The 22,237-nt window shown below is 48.0% G+C and overlaps 1 protein-coding gene across 3 annotated transcripts in view; it reads left to right on the top strand.

Moving 5' to 3' along the window:
- The first annotated feature begins 1,279 nt into the window (after positions 1–1,279).
- Positions 1,280–22,237, top strand: part of NLGN3 (neuroligin 3) — a 177,628-nt gene continuing 156,670 nt past the window's right edge. For all 3 annotated transcript variants that reach the window (XM_082263364.1, XM_082263363.1, XM_082263362.1), the window contains exon 1: positions 1,280–1,402. The gene's annotated coding sequence lies outside the window, so the exon portion shown is untranslated. The remainder of the gene's footprint in view (positions 1,403–22,237) is intronic.

Below are 22,237 nucleotides of genomic sequence, written 5' to 3'. Positions count from 1 at the left end.
TGGGATGGAGAATATGGGATGGAGAAGAAGGAGGACATGGGATGGAGAAGAAGGAGGACATGGGATGGAGAATATGGGATGGAGAAGAAGGAGGACATGGGATGGAGAAGAAGGAGGACATGGGATGGAGAAGAAGGAGGACATGGGATGGAGAATATGGGATGGAGAAGAAGGAGGACATGGGATGGAGAAGGAGGAGGACATGGGATGGAGAATATGGGATGGAGAAGAAGGAGGACATGGGATGGAGAAGAAGGAGGACATGGGATGGAGAATATGGGATGGAGAAGAAGGAGGACATGGGATGGAGAAGAAGGAGGACATGGGATGGAGAATATGGGATGGAGAAGAAGGAGGACATGGGATGGAGAAGAAGGAGGACATGGGATGGAGAAGAAGGAGGACATGGGATGGAGAATATGGGATGGAGAAGAAGGAGGACATGGGATGGAGAATATGGGATGGAGAAGAAGGAGGACATGGGATGGAGAAGGAGGACATGGGATGGAGAAGAAGGAGGACATGGGATGGAGAATATGGGATGGAGAAGAAGGAGGACATGGGATGGAGAAGGAGGACATGGGATGGAGAAGGAGGAGGACATGGGATGGAGAATATGGGATGGAGAAGAAGGAGGACATGGGATTGAGAAGGAGGACATGGGATGGAGAAGGAGGACATGGGATGGAGAAGGAGGACATGGGATGGTCCTTTGTGGGATGGCCAGTGAGTGGGTTCAGTGGGACAGGCAGTGGGCTGGCCCTGGGGAATGTTGGTGGTCAGGCCTGCAGGGGCCTAAGCCTAATACTGTGTAAGGGGCCCCAACATTTCTCATGGTCTCCCTGGAGGGGTATATAGTGGAGCAGTTCTTCTATATATGGGGGGGGGGGGAGTTCATTTATACACATATATATATATATATATATGTATATGGGTGGAGGGCAGTTCTATATTGGGGGGGGGGGACAGTTCTTCTATATATATATATATATATATATATATATATATATATAGGGGGGGCAGTTGTAGTGGGGTGACTTCTCTTGGTGTCCCCCCGCATCATTTGTCGGATATTCTGCTCCCAGAGTGTATAGATAATGGAATTCTATTCACAAGGATGGGGTAGGGGTGGGGCAGTTCTTCTCTCTATATATATATATATAGGGGGGGCAGTTGTAGTGGGGGGACTTCTCCTGTCTTGGTGTCCCCCCATCATTTGTCGGGATATTCTGCGCACGCGCATTCTGTGGTCGGGGCGGGAGCGCGCCGGGGATAGAGCCATGCAGCTCCCCTGCTCGCCCCCGTGGTTGCTGTGTGCGCGCTCCCGGGGCTGATGCTGCTGCTGCGTGCGGCGGGAGACCAGCGGAACCGGAGAGGCCGGGACACACCCGGAGGCAGCAGGGTGAGAATTCCTCCTTTATACATAGAGATATATATATATATACTGAGATAATAATGCATCATCTTCATCATCATCATCATCTTCATCTTCCCAGCATAGAGCACCGAGGACATCTTCCATCCATCCATCCATCATCCCTCCTCCATCCATCCTCACACCTGGACCATCATTGTATCCATTCTCTCTCCATGGATGACATCATCTGATACAAAGTAACAATTCCATCCATGGAGGAGATCATTCCATCCCCCAACACACCATGATGGAGAGGAGGAGGAGGGGATGGATGGGGAGCAGTCTGACCCAGCTTGGATCCAGAGAACATCACCGGCCATCTGCTTGTGTCCAACCATCCTTCCATCCATCCATCCATCCATCCATCCATCCAACCATCCATCCATCCAACCATCCATCCATCCAACCATCCTTCCATCCATCCAACCATCCATCCATCCATCCATCCAAACATCCATTCTTCCAACCATCCATCCAACCAAACATCCATCCAACCATCCATCCATCCAAACAACCATCCAATCAGCCAACCAACCATCCATCCATCCATCCATCCAACCAACCAAACATCCATCCAACCATTCGTCTGTGTGTACATCTAACCGTCTGTGTTTCTATGTCGGGGTATTTCTGTGTTTTCCTGATATGTGGGGCTCCCTTCTCCACTACTCTATAAATCAGTCCACCCCACACACAACACCGTACACACCACACACATCGCCATATACACCACACATATACCCCACACACCACACACACATCGCCATATACACCACACATATACCCCACACACCACACACACATCACCATATACACCACACATATACCCCACACACCACACACACATCACCATATACACCACACATATACCCCACACACCCTATACACACCACACATATACCACATACACCACACATATACACCATAAACACCACACATATACCCCACACACCCTATACACACCACACATATACCACATACACCACACATATACACCATAAACACCACACATATACACCACACACCCTATACACACCACACATATACACCATAAACACCACACATATACCCCACACACCCTATACACACCACACATATACCACATACACCACACATATACACCATAAACACCACACATATACACCACACACCCTATACACACCACACATATACACCATAAACACCACACATATACCCCACACACCCTATACACACCACACATATACCACATACACCACACATATACACCATAAACACCACACATATACACCACACACCCTATACACACCACACATATACACCATAAACACCACACATATACCCCACACACCCTATACACACCACACATATACCACATACACCACACATATACACCATAAACACCACACATATACACCACACACCCCACCCCACATACACACCACACATATACCCCATATACCCCACACACACCCCACATATACCACACACATATACCACATACATATACCCCACATATACCACATACACCCCACACATATACCACATACACCCCATACACACAACACATATACCCCACACACACCCCACACATATACCACATACACCCCACACACACAACACATATACCCCACACACACCCCACACATATACCACATACACCCCACACACACAACACATATACCCCACACACATACCACATACACCCCACACATATACCACACATATACCCCATACACACCACACATACACCATATACACATATACCACATACATACATATCCCACATAACACCACACATATGCCCTATACACACACACACCACATACATGAACATACACCACACACACACACATCATATAGACAATGCAGAAGACAGAGACACACATACACACAGATCACATGCACCATACACTGGACTGCATACACAGATCACATTCACACAGATCACATTCACACAGATCACATTCACACAGATCACACAGATCACATTCACACAGATCACATTCACACAGATCACATTCACACAGATCACACAGATCACATTCACACAGATCACATTCACCCTCCACTGTTTGTAGTGCCGGGGCTCATCCTGCTCTTCCTGTCGGACATTCTCTGTTAACCCCGTAGAGATCAGATGATACACGGATTCCATCTCCGCTCATCCTGTGTAGAACGAGATCTCACAATCCTTCTTCTTCCAGCTGCTATATTGTGAGATTTTTGGTACAAATAACATGAAAAGTTTTTATCACTCCTTCCATTTCCTCCAGAACTCCATATTGATTGGGGGGGGGGGGGGGTGCGTTCCTCAAATATTTCTTCAGGTTTACTGTCAGGATCAGCGATTTCCCTCCTCATGGCGTTGTGTATGGAGGTTTATATTGTTCTATATGGAGGTCATTCCTAAACTGGGGATATAGTATAGAGGATGTCTGTCCATGGTATAGAGGATGTCTGTCCATGGTATAGTATGGAGGATGTCTGTCCATGGTATAGTATGGAGGATGTCTGTCCATGGTATAGTATGGGGGATGTCTGTCCATGGTATAGTATGGAGGATGTCTGTCCATGGTATAGTATGGAGGGTGTCTGTCCATGGTATAGTATGGGGGATGTCTGTCCATGGTATAGTATGGGGGATGTCTGTCCATGGTATAGTATGGAGGATGTCTGTCCATGGTATAGTATGGGGGATGTCTGTCCATGGTATAGTATAGGGGATGTCTGTCCATGGTATAGTATGGGGGATGTCTGTCCATGGTATAGTATGGGGGATGTCTGTCCATGGTATAGTATGGAGGGTGTCTGTCCATGGTATAGTATAGAAGATGTCTGTCCATGGTATAGTACGGGGGATGTCTGTCCATGGTATAGTACGGGGGATGTCTGTCCATGGTATAGTATGGGGGATGTCTGTCCATGGTATAGTATGGAGGATGTCTGTCCATGGTATAGTATGGAGGATGTCTGTCCATGGTATAGTATGGAGGATGTCTGTCCATGGTATAGTATGGAGGCTGTCTGTCCATGGTATAGTATGGAGGCTGTCTGTCCATGGTATAGTATGGAGGCTGTCTGTCCATGGTATAGTATGGGGGATGTCTGTCCACGGTATAGTATAGAGGGTGTCTGTCCATGGTATAGTATGGAGGATGTCTGTCCAAGGTATAGTATGGGGGATGTCTGTCCATGGTATAGTATGGGGGATGTCTGTCCATGGTATAGTATGGAGGATGTCTGTCCATGGTATAGTATGGAGGGTGTCTGTCCATGGTATAGTATGGAGGATGTCTGTCCATGGTATAGTATGGAGGGTGTCTGTCCATGGTATAGTATGGGGGATGTCTGTCCATGGTATAGTATGGGGGATGTCTGTCCATGGTATAGTATGGAGGATGTCTGTCCATGGTATAGTATGGGGGATGTCTGTCCATGGTATAGTACGGAGGATGTCTGTCCATGGTATAGTATAGAGGATGTCTGTCCATGGTATAGTATGGAGGGTGTCTGTCCATGGTATAGTATGGGGGATGTCTGTCCATGGTATAGTATAGAGGATGTCTGTCCATGGTATAGTATAGAGGATGTCTGTCCATGGTATAGTATGGGTGATGTCTGTCCATGGTATAGTATGGGGGATGTCTGTCCATGGTATAGTACGGAGGATGTCTGTCCATGGTATAGTATGGGGGATGTCTGTCCATGGTATAGTATGGGGGATGTCTGTCCATGGTATAGTATAGAGGATGTCTGTCCATGGTATAGTATGGGGGATGTCTGTCCATGGTATAGTATGGAGGATGTCTGTCCATGGTATAGTATGGAGGATGTCTGTCCATGGTATAGTATGGAGGATGTCTGTCCAAGGTATAGTATGGGGGATGTCTGTCCATGGTATAGTATGGGGGATGTCTGTCCATGGTATAGTATGGAGGGTGTCTGTCCATGGTATAGTATAGAAGATGTCTGTCCATGGTATAGTACGGGGGATGTCTGTCCATGGTATAGTACGGGGGATGTCTGTCCATGGTATAGTACGGGGGATGTCTGTCCATGGTATAGTATGGGGGATGTCTGTCCATGGTATAGTATGGAGGATGTCTGTCCAAGGTATAGTATGGGGGATGTCTGTCCATGGTATAGTATGGGGGATGTCTGTCCATGGTATAGTATGGGGGATGTCTGTCCATGGTATAGTATGGAGGATGTCTGTCCATGGTATAGTATGGGGGATGTCTGTCCATGGTATAGTATGGAGGATGTCTGTCCATGGTATAGTATGGAGGATGTCTGTCCAAGGTATAGTATGGGGGATGTCTGTCCATGGTATAGTATGGGGGATGTCTGTCCATGGTATAGTATGGGGGATGTCTGTCCATGGTATAGTATGGAGGATGTCTGTCCATGGTATAGTATGGGGGATGTCTGTCCATGGTATAGTATGGAGGATGTCTGTCCATGGTATAGTATGGAGGGTGTCTGTCCACGGTATAGTATAGAGGGTGTCTGTCCACGGTATAGTATGGAGGATGTCTGTCCATGGTATAGTATAGAGGGTGTCTGTCCATGGTATAGTATGGAGGATGTCTGTCCATGGTATAGTATGGGGGATGTCTGTCCATGGTATAGTATGGGGGATGTCTGTCCATGGTATAGTATGGGGGATGTCTGTCCATGGTATAGTATGGAGGATGTCTGTCCATGGTATAGTATGGAGGATGTCTGTCCATGGTATAGTACGGAGGATGTCTGTCCATGGTATAGTACGGAGGATGTCTGTCCATGGTATAGTACGGAGGATGTCTGTCCATGGTATAGTATGGGTGATGTCTGTCCATGGTATAGTATGGAGGATGTCTGTCCATGGTATAGTATAGAGGATGTCTGTCCATGGTATAGTATGGGGGATGTCTGTCCATGGTATAGTATGGGGGATGTCTGTCCACGGTATAGTATGGGTGATGTCTGTCCATGGTATAGTATGGAGGATGTCTGTCCATGGTATAGTATGGAGGATGTCTGTCCATGGTATAGTATAGAGGATGTCTGTCCATGGTATGGTATAGAGGATGTCTGTCCATGGTATGGTATGGGGGATGTCTGTCCATGGTATAGTATGGAGGATGTCTGTCCATGGTATAGTATAGAGGATGTCTGTCCATGGTATGGTATAGAGGATGTCTGTCCATGGTATAGTATGGGGGATGTCTGTCCATGGTATAGTATGGAGGATGTCTGTCCATGGTATAGTATGGAGGATGTCTGTCCATGGTATAGTATGGAGGATGTCTGTCCATGGTATAGTACGGAGGATGTCTGTCCATGGTATAGTATGGGTGATGTCTGTCCATGGTATAGTATGGGGGATGTCTGTCCATGGTATAGTACGGAGGATGTCTGTCCATGGTATAGTATGGAGGATGTCTGTCCATGGTATAGTATGGAGGGTGTCTGTCCATGGTATAGTATGGGTGATGTCTGTCCATGGTATAGAGGATGTCTGTCCATGGTATAGTATGGAGGGTGTCTGTCCATGGTATAGTATGGGGGATGTCTGTCCATGGTATAGTATAGAGGATGTCTGTCCATGGTATAGTATGGAGGGTGTCTGTCCATGGTATAGTATGGAGGATGTCTGTCCATGGTATAGTATGGGGGATGTCTGTCCATGGTATAGTATAGAGGATGTCTGTCCATGGTATAGTATGGGTGATGTCTGTCCATGGTATAGAGGATGTCTGTCCATGGTATAGTATGGAGGGTGTCTGTCCATGGTATAGTATAGAGGATGTCTGTCCATGGTATAGTATGGGGGATGTCTGTCCATGGTATAGTATGGGTGATGTCTGTCCATGGTATAGTACGGAGGATGTCTGTCCATGGTATAGTATGGAGGATGTCTGTCCATGGTATAGTACGGGGGATGTCTGTCCATGGTATAGTATGGAGGATGTCTGTCCATGGTATAGTATGGAGGATGTCTGTCCATGGTATAGTATGGGGGATGTCTGTCCATGGTATAGTATGGAGGATGTCTGTCCATGGTATAGTATGGGGGATGTCTGTCCATGGTATAGTATGGGGGATGTCTGTCCATGGTATAGTATGGAGGGTGTCTGTCCATGGTATAGTATGGAGGCTGTCTGTCCATGGTATAGTATGGAGGCTGTCTGTCCATGGTATAGTATAGAGGATGTCTGTCCATGGTATAGTATGGGTGATGTCTGTCCATGGTATAGTATGGAGGGTGTCTGTCCATGGTATAGTATAGAGGATGTCTGTCCATGGTATAGTATGGAGGATGTCTGTCCATGGTATAGTATGGGGGATGTCTGTCCATGGTATAGTACGGAGGATGTCTGTCCATGGTATAGTATGGAGGATGTCTGTCCATGGTATAGTATAGAGGATGTCTGTCCATGGTATAGTATGGAGGATGTCTGTCCATGGTATAGTATGGAGGATGTCTGTCCATGGTATAGTATGGAGGATGTCTGTCCATGGTATAGTATGGGGGATGTCTGTCCATGGTATAGTACGGAGGATGTCTGTCCATGGTATAGTACGGAGGATGTCTGTCCATGGTATAGTATGGGGGATGTCTGTCCATGGTATAGTATGGAGGCTGTCTGTCCACGGTATAGTATGGAGGATGTCTGTCCATGGTATAGTATGGAGGATGTCTGTCCATGGTATAGTATGGAGGATGTCTGTCCATGGTATAGTACGGAGGATGTCTGTCCATGGTATAGTATGGAGGCTGTCTGTCCATGGTATAGTATGGAGGGTGTCTGTCCATGGTATAGTATGGAGGATGTCTGTCCATGGTATAGTATGGAGGCTGTCTGTCCATGGTATAGTATAGAGGATGTCTGTCCATGGTATAGTATGGAGGATGTCTGTCCATGGTATAGTATGGAGGATGTCTGTCCATGGTATAGTACGGAGGATATCTGTCCATGGTATAGTATGGAGGATGTCTGTCCATGGTATAGTATAGAGGACGTTCGGTGGACGGTTTGGCGTTGGTTCGGTGTACGGTTTGGCGTTGGTTCGGTGGACGGTTTGGCGTTGGTTCGGTGGACGGTTTGGCGTTGGTTCGGTGGACGGTTTGGCGCTGGTTCGGTGGACGGTTTGGCTTTGGTTCGGTGGACGGTTTGGCGTTGGTTCGGTGGACGGTTTGGCGTTGGTTCGGTGGACGGTTTGGCGTTGGTTCGGTGGACGGTGGACGGTTTGGCGTTGGTTCGGTGGACGGTATGGCGTTTGTTCGGTGGACGGTTTGGCGTTGGTTCGGTGGACGGTGGACGGTTTGGCGTTTGTTCGGTGGACGGTTTGGCGTTGGTTCGGTGGACGGTGGACGGTTTGGCGTTGGTTCGGTGGACGGTTTGGCGTTGGTTCGGTGGACGGTTTGGCGTTGGTTCGGTGGAAGGTTTGGCGTTGGTTCGGTGGACGGTTTGGCGTTGGTTCGGTGGACGGTTTGTTCGGTGGATGGTTTGGCGTTGGTTCGGTGGACGGTTTGGCGTTGGTTCGGTGGACGGTTTGGCGTTGGTTCGGTGGACGGTTTGCCGTTGGTTCGGTGGACGGTGGACGGTTTGGCGTTGGTTCGGTGGACGGTTTGCCGTTGGTTCGGTGGACGGTTTGCCATTGGTTCGGTGGACGGTTTGTTCGGTGGACGGTTTGGCGTTGGTTCGGTGGATGGTTTGCCGTTGGTTCGGGGGACGGTTTGGCGTTGGTTCGGTGGATGGTTTGGCGTTGGTTCGGTGGACGGTTTGGCGTTGGTTCGGTGGACGGTTTGGCGTTGGTTCGGGGGACGGTTTGGCGTTGGTTCGGGGGACGGTTTGGCGTTGGTTCGGTGGATGGTTTGGCGTTGGTTCGGTGGACGGTTTGGCGTTGGTTCGGTGGACGGTTTGGCGTTGGTTCGGGGGACGGTTTGGCGTTGGTTCGGTGGACGGTTTGGCGTTGGTTCGGTGGACGGTTTGGCGTTGGTTCGGTGGACGGTTTGTTCGGTGGACGGTTTGGCGTTGGTTCGGTGGACGGTTTGGCGTTGGTTCGGTGGACGGTTTGCCGTTGGTTCGGTGGACGGTTTGGCGTTGGTTCGGTGGACGGTTTTATTTTCTTCCTCTGATATATTATAGGAAGGTAGAATGTCTGTATTATATCTTTTCTGTATTCTCCATCACACAGAATGTTGTACAATGTATCCACTGTTTTTAGTCCTACTACATACAGAGTTCTGAGTACTAAATTGGACCTGTCAGTAACATTATACAGTGGCTTGAAAAAGTATTCATACCCCAACCAGAAATGTATTTTATTGGGATTTTATGTGATAGACGACACAAAGTGGCCATAATTGTGAAGTGGAAGGAAAATGATAAATGATACAAATAAATCTGTGAAAAGTGTGGCTGCATTTGTATTCACCCCCCTTTACTCTGATACCCCTAACTAAAATCTAGTGGAACCAATTACCTTCAGAAGTCACCTAATTAGTAAATAGAGTCCACCTGTGTGTAATGTAATCTCAGTATAAATACAGCTGTTCTGTGAAGCCCTCAGAGGTTTGTTAGAGAACCTTAGTGACCAATCAGCATCATGAAGGTCAAGGGTCATCATTAATATTATTTGGACCCGGGGTAAACATTTTCTTGGGCCTTCCCAAATTCACTTATCAACTATTTGCGGGGTCAAAGGGCTGCTGCTTTGGGCCTCACAACAATGATTGGCCCCGGGAGGCTTCCCCTTGTGCTCCCTTAAAGACTGAGAAGGCCGAGGAACCCCCCAGACAGGTCAGGGATAAAGTTGTGGAGAAGTGTAAAGCAGGGTTAGGTTATAAAAAATCTCCCAAGCTTTGACCATCTCACGGAGCGCTGATCAACCCATCATGGGAAAATGGAAAGAGTATGGGACAACTGCAACCCTACCAAGACATGTCCGTCCACCTAAACTGACCGGCCGGGCCCCTACCAAGACATGGCCGTCCACCTAAACTGACCAGCCGGGCCCCTACCAAGACATGGCCGTCCACCTAAACTTACCGGCCGGGCCCCTACCAAGACATGGCCATCCACCTAAACTGACCAGCCGGGCCCCTACCAAGACATGGCCGTCCACCTAAACTTACCGGCCGGGCCCCTACCAAGACATGGCCATCCACCTAAACTGACCAGCCGGGCCCCTACCAAGACATGGCCGTCCACCTAAACTGACCAGCCGGGCCCCTACCAAGACATGGCCGTCCACCTAAAATTACCGGCCAGGCCCCTACCAAGACATAGCCGTCCACCTAAACTGACCGGCCGGGCCCCTACCAAGACATGGCCGTCCACCTAAACTGACCGGCCGGGCCCCTACCAAGACATGGCCGTCCACCTAAACTGACCGGCCGGGCCCCTACCAAGACATGGCCGTCCACATAAACTGACCGACCAGGCCCCTACCAAGACATGGCTGTCCACCTAAACTGACCGACCGGTACCCTAGCAAGACATGGCCGTCCACCTAAACTGACCAGCCGGGCCCCTACCAAGACATGGCTGTCCACCTAAACTGACCGGCCGGGCCCCTACCAAGACATGGCTGTCCACCTAAACTGACCGGCCGGGCCCCTACCAAGACATGGCTGTCCACCTAAACTGACCGGCCGGGCCCCTACCAAGACATGGCCGTCCACCTAAACTGACCGGCCGGGCCCCTACCAAGACATGGCCGTCCACCTAAACTGACCGGCCGGGCCCCTACCAAGACATGGCTGTCCACCTAAACTGACCGGCCGGGCCCCTACCAAGACATGGCTGTCCACCTAAACTGACCGGCTGAGCAAGGAGAGCATTCATAAAAATGCCAATAAAATACGTTTACGTTTTTGTTTGTCACATGAAAACATGTTGGAAATGTCAGGGGTGTGAATACTTTTTCAGGGCACCATAGCATGAATCAACCCCCGACATGTCACAGTGTACAGCAGCGGTTTCGTGTATCAGAAAAGCTCAATTTTTTATCAATAAAAAAGTAGGAAGCATTTCCTCAGTCTCCCCTCCCCCAGTGTTCTATGCCTAGGGTCAGATGATGTCATCAGTCTGCTGCAGGAGGAGAAAGCATTTCCTCAGTCTCCCCTCCCCCGGTGACTATGCCTAGGCTGAGATGATGTCATCAGTCTGCTGCAGCAGGAGAAAGCATTTCCTCAGTCTCCCCTCCCCCAGTGTTCTATGCCTAGGGTCAGATGATGTCATCAGTCTGCTGCAGGCTGGAGGAAGCATTTCCTCAGTCTCCCCTCCCCCAGTGTTCTATGCCTAGGGTCAGATGATGTCATCAGTCTGCTGCAGGCTGGAGGAACCATTTCCTCAGTCTCCCCTCCCCCGGTGACTATGCCTAGGCTGAGATGATGTCATCAGCATCCCTCCCAACTATTTGAGATGGGAACGAGGGACACCTATCAGGAAAAGTATGTAGACATAGGACACACCCCCTGCCAAACCCCCTTAAAAGAGAATTAAACAAGAAAAAAATGATTAGGTAACCCACAAGTGATTTATTTTTTACCTCCATTATTGTTTCATTCTGGCTTTTGAAATGCAGAAATTTTGAAATTGGATGAAAATTTTTAGCACTGGAAAGACTTTTTGAAAGATAAAAAGTGCATTTTATATACAACTCTATAAATCAGACCAACATGAGGGACCAATGAGGAGGAAAGAGGGACTTTGTACCATATCAAGGACAGTTGGGAGCTATGCATCAGTCTGCTGCAGGAGAAAGCATTTCCTCAGTCTCCCTTCCCCCAGTTACTATGCCTAGGCTGAGATGATGTCATCAGTCTGCTGCAGGCAGGAGAAAGCATTTCCTCAGTCTCCCCTCCCCCTGTCACTATGCCTAGGCTGAGATGATGTCATCAGTCTGCTGCAGGCTGGAGAAAGTATTTTCTCAGTCTCCCTTCCCCCAGTGTTCTGTGCCTAGGCTCAGATGATGTCATCAGTCTGCTGCAGCAGGATAAAGCTTTTTCTCAGTCTCCCTTCCCCCAGTGACTATGCCTAGGCTTAGATGATGTCATCAGTCTGCTGCAGGCTGGAGGAACCATTTCCTCAGTCTCCCCTCCCCCAGTGATCAGACTGTGCATTGTAACTCTGTAGCAAGGTGAGAGGTGGCAGCAGGGGCTGGTCTGTGTCAGACATTGGTGAACGCAGCCAATGGTAAAGGTGGACCTGCTGCAGACTGGAGTTAGCATTTTCTCAGTCTCAATTCTGTGTTCTTTCTGAGAGGTAATAATACCTGGAAACGTTACTTTGATACATTACTCCTTAAATGAAACATTATATTATAAAAAAAAATATTATATTTTATTATTTTATATTATATTATTATATTTTGTATTATATCATATTATATATTATATTACATTTTTTATTTTATATATTATTTTATTTTATATTATTCTATATTATTCTATATTATATTATATTAGATTATATTCTTTTATATTAGATTAGATTAGATTATATATTATATTATATTCTTAACCTTTAGTAACCTATTGTAATCCATCCTGTCTGGCTTCAGCAGGGTGACTTGTGATTGGTTGCTATGGGTTACCGTACTTAACAATTAGTGCTTAGGAAAGTCCTGACAGTCTCAGTACTAATAAAGATAATTGAAATGACCTTCCTGTCCTGGAAGCGTTCCCTGGAGTCCTCCGGAGAAATCTTCTACTTTACATTCACCCCATGGAGGGAATCTCCTCCGTTTATTCACCTGAATCCAGCAAACCAATGGAAATGGTCCCAGTAAAGGTGATTCCTGCACCCCAATCCGGAGAAGTGAGAGATAAATCATGTGACTCTCCTAATCTTACCCAGCATGCTCCAGAAGCTGATTGGTTTTTATGCACAGCTGTACCAGATTTTTCACCCTGCAGGTTTAGGTGATCCATTCCCCTCCCCCGTCTACAAACACAGCAATTAAACGGTGGCGCATCCATGATTTCCTGAATTTGGCTTTTCCCCTCCGGATTGGAGTAAAGTGCTCACCTTTTTTGCTGTACCATATTTACTATTCACTATATACAAGGTCCTTCTGACCACCATGTCTTATTTCCTTATCCTGTGATTGTATGATGGTTCCATTCACTCCCAGATAATTTCCTGATCCCCGTCTCCCAATCTGGGGGGAAGAGTGAAAAAATCCTCTGCTGTAAATTCTTCTATCGATCGTTCCACTTCTATAGAGGGAACCTGGAGAGGTTTTTATGTTCACCAAAGATAGGACTTTATATTTGTTACCACCATGGACCGGCTTCTCTGTGACCGCTGGGCTCCTTCCTTATAAATATGGCTTCCGAACCGCGTCTGCGACACGCACACAGCTCGTGGTTGCGGTGCAGTGGCTCCGCCATGATATGTGTGTGTGGCATCCTTTTGTTGGGTTGTAATTTCCTTTGACTGGCTCTCCCCTTCGTCTGCCCCCCAGGGGTTCACTTCTACCCAGGACAATACTTGTATTTATTTATTTATATTTTTATTTGTATTTTTTTATACATTTGTTTTTATTTATATTTTTTTGTATTAATATTTTATTTGTATTCATTTATATTTCTTCTGCCCCCTGGGATTCACTTCTACCCAGGACAATATTTGTATTTATTTGTTTATTTGTATTTATTTATATTTTTTATTTATATTTTTATTTGTATTGGTTTTTATATATTTGTTTTTCTTTATATTTTTTTTGTATTAATATTTTATTTGTATTCATTTATATCTCTTCTGCCCCCCTGGGATTCACTTCTACCCAGGACAATACTTGTATTTATTTATTTAATTGTATTTATTTATATTTATTTATTAATATTTATATTTTATTTTTGTTTTTATTTATTTTTTGTATTAATATTTTATTTGTATTAATTTATATTTCATTTTTATTCATTCATATTTTTTTGGGAATTTTTTATATTCCAAGTTGTTTTAATTAAAATATATTTTTGGATTTATTTATATTTATGTTTATTTATATTATATTTGTAGTTATTTATATTTTATTTATATTTATTCATTTTTTGGGGTTTTTAATATTTTTATTTATTTTTGCATTTATTTATATTCTATTTTTATTTATTCCTATTTATTTTTGGATTTATTTATATTTGTGTATATTTATATTTTATTTGTATTTGAACTCACATCACTCCCTACAGTAGTGCCCTCCGCCCCCTTCACATCACCCCCAGAGTAGTATCCTCTGCTTCCCTTCACATCACTCCCCCCCCCCCCCCAGTGTAGTGTCTTCTGCCCCCCTTCACATCACCCCCTCAGTAGTATCCTCTGCCCCCCTTCACATCACCCCCTCAGTAGTGTCCTCTCCCCCCTTCACATCAACCCCCACAGTAGTGTCCTCTGCCCCCCTTCACATCACCCCCTCAGTAGTGTCCTCCCCCCCCCTTCACATCAACCCCCACAGTAGTATCCTCTGCCCCCCTTCACATCACCCCCACAGTAGTGTCCTCTGCCCCCCTTCACATCACCCCCTACAGTAGTGTCCTCTCCCCCCCTTCACATCATCCCCTCAGTAGTGTCCTCTGCCCCCCTTCACATCACCCCCTCAGTAGTATCCTCTGCCCCCTTCACATCACCCCCACAGTAGTGTCCTCTGCCCCCCTTCACATCACCCCCTCAGTAGTGTCCTCTGCCCCCCTTCACATTACCCCCTCAGTAGTGTCCTCTCCCCCCCTTCACATCATCCCCTCAGTAGTGTCCTCTCCCCCCCTTCACATCATCCCCTCAGTAGTGTCCTCTCCCCCCCTTCACATCATCCCCTCAGTAGTGTCCTCTGCCCCCCTTTACATCACCCCCTCAGTAGTGTCCTCTGCCCCCCTTCACATCACCCCCTCAGTAGTGTCCTCTGCCCCCCTTCACATCACCCCCTCAGTAGTGTCCTCTGTCCCCCTTCACATCACCCCCTCAGTAGTATCCTCTGCCCCCCTTCACATCACCCCCTACAGTAGTTTCCTCTGCCCCCCTTCACATCACCCCCACAGTAGTGTCCTCTGCCCCCCTTCACATCACCCCCACAGTAGTGTCCTCTGCCCCCCTTCACATCACCCCCACAGTAGTGTCCTCTGCCCCCTTCACATCACCCCCTCAGTAGTGTCCTCTGCCCCCCTTCACATCACCCCCTCAGTAGTGTCCTCTGCCCCCCTTCACATCACCCCCTCAGTAGTGTCCTCTGCCCCCCTTCACATCACCCCCTCAGTAGTGTCCTCTGCCCCCCTTCACATCACCCCCACAGTAGTGTCCTCTGCCCCCCTTCACATCACCCCCTCAGTAGTATCCTCTGCCCCCTTCACATCACCCCCTCAGTAGTATCCTCTGCCCCCTTCACATCACCCCCTCAGTAGTATCCTCTGTCCCCCTTCACAGCACCCCCTCCGTAGTGTCCTTTGCCCCCCTTTACAAAGCCGGCCATAGATGGTTAAATCTCGGTTGGTTCCATCATTTAACTTGGGTACAACCGGCATGACAGAGTCGTACATGGGATTATTGCCAGTGGCCATAGCCAATAGCACAAATCATTGTGTTCTCCTGGTAGGGATGGCTCCTCGCACCCCCCAACCCCCCGTTTGTGTTGATGGGGAAATGGAGCGATTGTCTTCCCTGCGACCCATCATCAATGGCCGGCTTAGGGATGTCACTACATTTGTGATTTCCATTCATCATCATCTACCAGCAGACAACAAATCTATAATGTGAATTCCAGACATAATCTCCCAGATCTGGAAGACGTTGGTGTTGGTGGGTTGGGTGGCCATACATATTGATGAAGGGTAGAAGGCCGTGACCGCTCACCTTATCTCATTGTCCCGGTGAGGCTCATTGAAGAATAGTCGCTGTAATAAAAGTGCATGAGAACCGCCACAATCAACTTCTCTTACTTGGTCTGAACTCCGAGATCAGCAAATATCATCCAAATCAATCGATCACGTAACTTCTTCTGGAACCTTCTTCCAGATCTGTGCATCCAGTATGACTTCCTGTAATAAAGACCAATCACTGCTGCACTGCTGCTCTCTCTACTTGTGCAGGGGGACTGGTCTTGTCTCCGCCCCCCCTCCTGTAGTAGGTGGATACTGTTGGGCCCATCCCACAGCTCTGCTCTCTCGCCTTGTGCAGGAGGACTGGTCTTGTCTCCACCCCCCCTCCTGTAGTAGGTGGAGTCTGCTGGGCCCATCCCACATCTCTGCTCGCTCTCCTTCTGCAGGAGTACTGGTTTTGTCTCCTCCCCCTCCTGTAGTAGGTGGAGACTGCTGGGCCCCTCCCATAGCTCTGTTCTCTCTCCTTGTGCAGGGGAACTGGTCTTGTCTCCACCCCCTCCTGTAGTAGGTGGAGACTGCTGGGCCCCTGCCACAGCTTTGCTCTCCCACCCTGTGCAGGCTGACTGGTCTTGTCTCCGCCCCCTCCTGTGGTTTTCTGTAGTGGGTGGGGCATGCTTGGCTCCTCCCACAGCTCTGCTCTCTCTCCTTATCCAGAGGGATTGTCTCGTCCCCACCCCCTTCCATAGGAATTTTAGAAGGGCATTTCCGGCAGGTCATTTTCTGTACTTGCAGAGTCTTTTTAAGGGATAAAAGACGGGGGATTTGTGTGTATTGCAGAGACGTACTGCTGATGTTTTTTTACATTTTGCTCCAACATGCAATTTAATCGTTCAGCAGCACTAAAGGTTCCTGCAAATTCAGGGACCAGGCATTCGGAGATCTGGCATCCAAGGACCAGGCATTCGGGGTCCAGGCATTTAGGGTCCAGGCATTCAGGGACCAGGCATTCAGGGGTTCAGGCATTCAGGGACCAGGCATTCAGGGGTTCAGGCATTCAGGGACCAGGCATTCGGGGGTTCAGGCATTCAGGGACCAGGCATTCGGGGGTTCAAGCATTCAGGGACCAGACATTCGGGGTTCAAGCATTCAGGGACCAGGCATTCGGGGTTCAAGCATTCAGGGATCAGGCATTCGGGGGTTCAAGCATTCAGGGACCAGGCATTCGGGGGTTCAAGCATTCAGGGACCAGGCATTCGGAGATCTGGCATCCGGGGACCAGGCATTCAGGCCTTCGGAGACCAGGCATTTAGGGTTCAAGCATTCATGGACCAGGCATTTGGGGGTTCAAGCATTCAGGGACCAGACATTCGGGGTTCAAGCATTCAGGGACCAGGCATTCGGGGTTCAAGCATTCAGGGACCAGGCATTCGGGGGTTCAAGCATTCAGGGACCAGGCATTCGGAGATCTGGCATCCGGGGACCAGGCATTCAGGCCTTCGGAGACCAGGCATTTAGGGTTCAAGCATTCATGGACCAGGCATTCGGAGATCAGGCATTGGGGGTCCAGGCATTGGGGGACCAGGCATTCAGGCATTCGGGGACCAGATATTCGGGGTCCAGGCATTCGGGGACTGGGCATTTGGGGATCAAGTCAAATTTATGACTTAGAGTTGGCTGAGGAGACACTTCTGTTACATGTTTGCACATACGTTGAGAAGTCAGTCATATTTTCCAACGTTGGTGTGCAGATTATTTGGTAAAATTATTGGAAAAATATGATTTTTAATGTAAAATCATCCTTTGCTCATGCAAGGCAAAGCAACAGGTTGACTTTAATGCAGACCTTCCTGTGACAATCCATTCAGCTGCAGAGAGTGAAGAAAAGTCTTGTATGACCTATGGACCCCCAGAGTTGTGGCTTATATGGGACAATGACTTCACCATGTGACAGTGCTAATTGGCCCAGCATGGTCACATGGACTGAGCTGCATGTTCCTCCATGCCTGCAGATCGGGGGTATTTACTTCGGTTCTTTGTGTTGAATGGAATGGTTGGGGAGCAAATAAAGTGAGTAGGTGATCCTCAGGTGGGCTGGGGCATTACATAAAATCTGTTGCTTTTACCCAGGGCCGTCTTTAATATTGATTGGACTCTGGGCAAATATTTTCTTGGGCCCTCCAAAATCCACTTATTACCTATTTGCAGGCAGTGCGGGCTTAAGGGGCAGCTGCATTGGGCCCAACAACAATGACTGGGCCCAGGGCAGCTGCCCCTTTTGCCCTGTGGCAAAGACGGCCCTGCTTTTACCTGAATGTTTAAAGCAGCGGTTTCCATAGACATCACAATATCTTAGTGGCTAGCACTTCTTACAGCACTGGGGTAATCAGTTTGAATGTGGACCTCCTCCAAATCATGGAGTTCAGGGGTCTCCAGTGAAGGGTCCTGGTAATCCTCCATCATACAAAGACATTGTAGACAATGGTGCTCCTCCAACCTTGTGGTTACAGTTTAATGAAGACCCTTTTCTGTTTTAGTATGACTGTGCCCCTCCCTGTGTACAAAGCCAGCTCCATAAAGACATGGTGTGACCAGTTTGGTGTGGAGGAACGCCAGCATCTTGCACAGAGCCCTGACCTCAACCCTACTGAACACCTTTGGGATGGACTGGAACACCAATTGTGAGTCAGGTCTTTACATCCAACATCTGTACCTTTCATAAATGGGCACAATATCCACCAAACACCCTCCAAAATTTTTTTAGGAAGCCTTCCAAGAAGAATGGAGCCAACTCCATAAAGACATGGTGTGACCAGTTTGGTGTGGAGGAACTCCAGTGTCCTGCACAGAGCCCCGACCTCATCCCTACTTTTGGAAGACCTTTGGAATAAGGTCTCCTCATCAAACATCAGTTCCTGCCCTTAACCCTACAGAACACCTTTGCAGTGAGGTCTTCTCCTAAACCTTGTGGACGGCCTTCCCAGAAGAGTTGAAGCTGTTATAGCTGCAAAGGGCGGAGCCAACTCAATATTGAACCCTACGGATTAAGACTGGGATGCCATTAAAGTTCATGTGTGTGTAAAGGCAGGCGTCCCAAAACTTTTGGTAATATAGTGTATAAGGGAAGGGGGTGAGCACAGTGATGATTGTCTAAATATGGCTATGTGGTCATATTTAGGCAATGATGTCACCCCCTATCCCCTCCCCTTTGCTTACAATATTGAGGATTCCAGGCCATGCAAATCAGTGATTGGTCTGGACACAAGCACCCACTGCTTCCTCAGTAACCATTGACAACAGCCTGTCATGTTCATCCACGCCAAAGAGTTGAAGCTGTTATAGCTGCAAAGGGCAGAGCCAACTCATTATTGAACCCTACGGGCTAAGACTGGGACGCCATTAAAGTTCATGTGCGTGTAAAGGCCGGCGTCCCAATACTTTTGACAATACTTCCAGTATGGTGAAACATTCCCATATATATATATATATATATATGTATATATAATGTGATTCTGCGCAACCGGCCCACAATGTAGCAGTAAAACTACAGTGCGCGGTCGGCAGTTGGTTAATATTGTACATTAGTGCAGTAAACACTCGTAACATAGGAAGGTAAGGGTAAACTTAGTGGGAGGAGAGGGCTGGGAGCCAATCAGGTGTGCTGCATTCAACTGGGGCTGAGAAGGAAGAGGGAGCAGAAGGATGACCCGCTAGTCACCTTCTGCTCTTTTGCTGCCCATTCAAGAAGCTGGAAGTGGAGAGCGGACACCACTGTAAAATGGGGTCATCCATCTGGCTGTGGCGTGTGGCAGAGCTTTGTAACTCTCATGACAGGATAGGCAGAAATACAAATCTTTAGGTAGTTCCTCAAATGTATTTCATATTTTATTTGTTTCCTTGGAAGGTTCAGATTTACATGAGAAGATCCTAAAACCAGTAAATGCAGAGAGTTGACTCTCTAACCTGCAGAACTTTCCTTCTAACTGGAGCGACGTTCATATTCAGTCCTTAACGTGAAACCTGACAAAGTCTACTACCCCCCCCCCCCCCTCTCTGATTAATGGTCGCTGACAATGCAGTAGATGCTGAACATCAATAGATTTCCTGGAGGAACTTCCAGTAAAAGCGGAAGATCTTTCTAGGGTTTTCCTGAAGTTGGCTGATACATGACCAACATAGAAAGTCATAAAAAGGTTTCTTGGGTTCAGGATATGAGATATAAGCCATAGAACTGCTCTGCATGGCCAACAGTTTGTGTCCTCATCATCATTACCCATTACCATTCCAAAACCATGGCATTTATATGGAGTTGTCCCTACGCCCACCCCCACCCCCATGACCATTTATATGGAGTTGTCCCTACGCCCACCCCCATGACCATTTATATGGAGTTGCCCTCCTTTGTGGCTATACAGTCATAATGGAGCAGAAAAGGGTGTTTAGTAGGGTGGAGGTCCAAAGGTGTTCGATAAGGATGAGATCTCAAGTTCCTCCGTACCAAACTGGGCACACCATGTCTTTATGGAACTGGCTTTGTATGTGGGGGGGGGGGGGGCACAGTCATGTCTTTATGGAACTGGCTTTGTATTGGGGGGGGGGCACAGTCATGTCTTTATGGAACTGGTTTTGTATGTGGGGGGGGCACAGTCATGTCTTTATGGAGCTGGCTTTGTATTGGGGGGGGGCACAGTCATGTCTTTATGGAACTGGTTTTGTATGTGGGGGGGGCACAGTCATGTCTTTATGGAACTGGCTTTGTATGTGGGGGGGGGGCACAGTCATGTCTTTATGGAACTGGCTTTGTATGTGGGGGGGGGGGGGCACAGTCATGTCTTTATGGAACTGGCTTTGTATGTGGGGGGGGGGGGGGCACAGTCATGTCTTTATGGAACTGGTTTTGTACACAGGGGGAGTAAAGTCAAATAGAAAGTCTTAGACACTCCAGCCAGCTGGTTGGATAACAATTAACACCTTATTAGTGTTTGACCGAAATTATGGCCAAGGCGTCAAAGGGAATTGGGGCTCCTCCTTCTTCAGGAGTTTGGTAGTGTTGGATCTGTTGGTCACGGGGATCGCAGTCTAACATTTGTGAGGTCAGGTACTAATGTTGGATGAGAAGACCTGGCTCACCACTGGTGTTCCAATTTATCCCAAACGCCCAAAGGTGTTCAGTAGGGATGAGGTCAGGGCTCTGTACTGGACACAGGAGTTCCTCCACACTAAACTGGACACCCTATGTGTTTATGGAGCTGGCTTTGTACACGGGGGGGGGGGGCACAGTCATGTCTGTATGGAGCTGGCTTTGTACACAGGGGGGCACAGTCATGTCTTTATGGAGCTGGCTCTGTATACAGGGGGGCACAGTCATGTCTTTATGGAGCTGGCTCTGTATACAGGGGGGCACAGTCATGTCTTTATGGAGTTGGCTCTGTATACAGGGGGGGCACAGTCATGTCTGTATGGAGCTGGCTCTGTATACAGGGGGGGCACAGTCATGTCTTTATGGAGCTGGCTCTGTATACAGGGGGGGCACAGTCATGTCTGTATGGAGCTGGCTCTGTATACAGGGGGGGCACAGTCATGTCTGTATGGAGCTGGCTCTGTATACAGGGGGGGCACAGTCATGTCTTTATGGAGCTGGCTCTGTATACAGGGGGGGTACAGTCATGTCTTTATGGAGCTGGCTCTGTATACAGGGGGGGGGCACAGTCATGTCTTTATGGAGCTGGCTCTGTACACAGGGGGGCACAGTCATGTCTTTATGGAGCTGGCTTTGTACACAGGGGGGGGGGGGCACAGTCATGTCTTTATGGAGCTGGCTTTGCATACAGGGGGGGGGCACAGTCATGTCTGTATGGAGCTGGCTTTGTACACAGGGGGGCACAGTCATGACTTTATGGAGCTGGCTTTGTACACAGGGGGGGGGGGGCACAGTCATGTCTTTATGGAGCTGGCTCTGTACACAGGGGGGCACAGTCATGACTTTATGGAGCTGGCTTTGTACACAGGGGGGGGGGCACAGTCATGTCTTTATG

This window comes from Pelophylax lessonae (assembly GCF_965119305.1).
Source record: "Pelophylax lessonae genome assembly, chromosome: 7".
In the NCBI taxonomy this organism is placed as follows: domain Eukaryota; kingdom Metazoa; phylum Chordata; class Amphibia; order Anura; family Ranidae; genus Pelophylax; species Pelophylax lessonae.
Note: the sequence above shows the minus strand (reverse complement) of the source record. Positions and strands in the feature narration are given on the sequence as shown.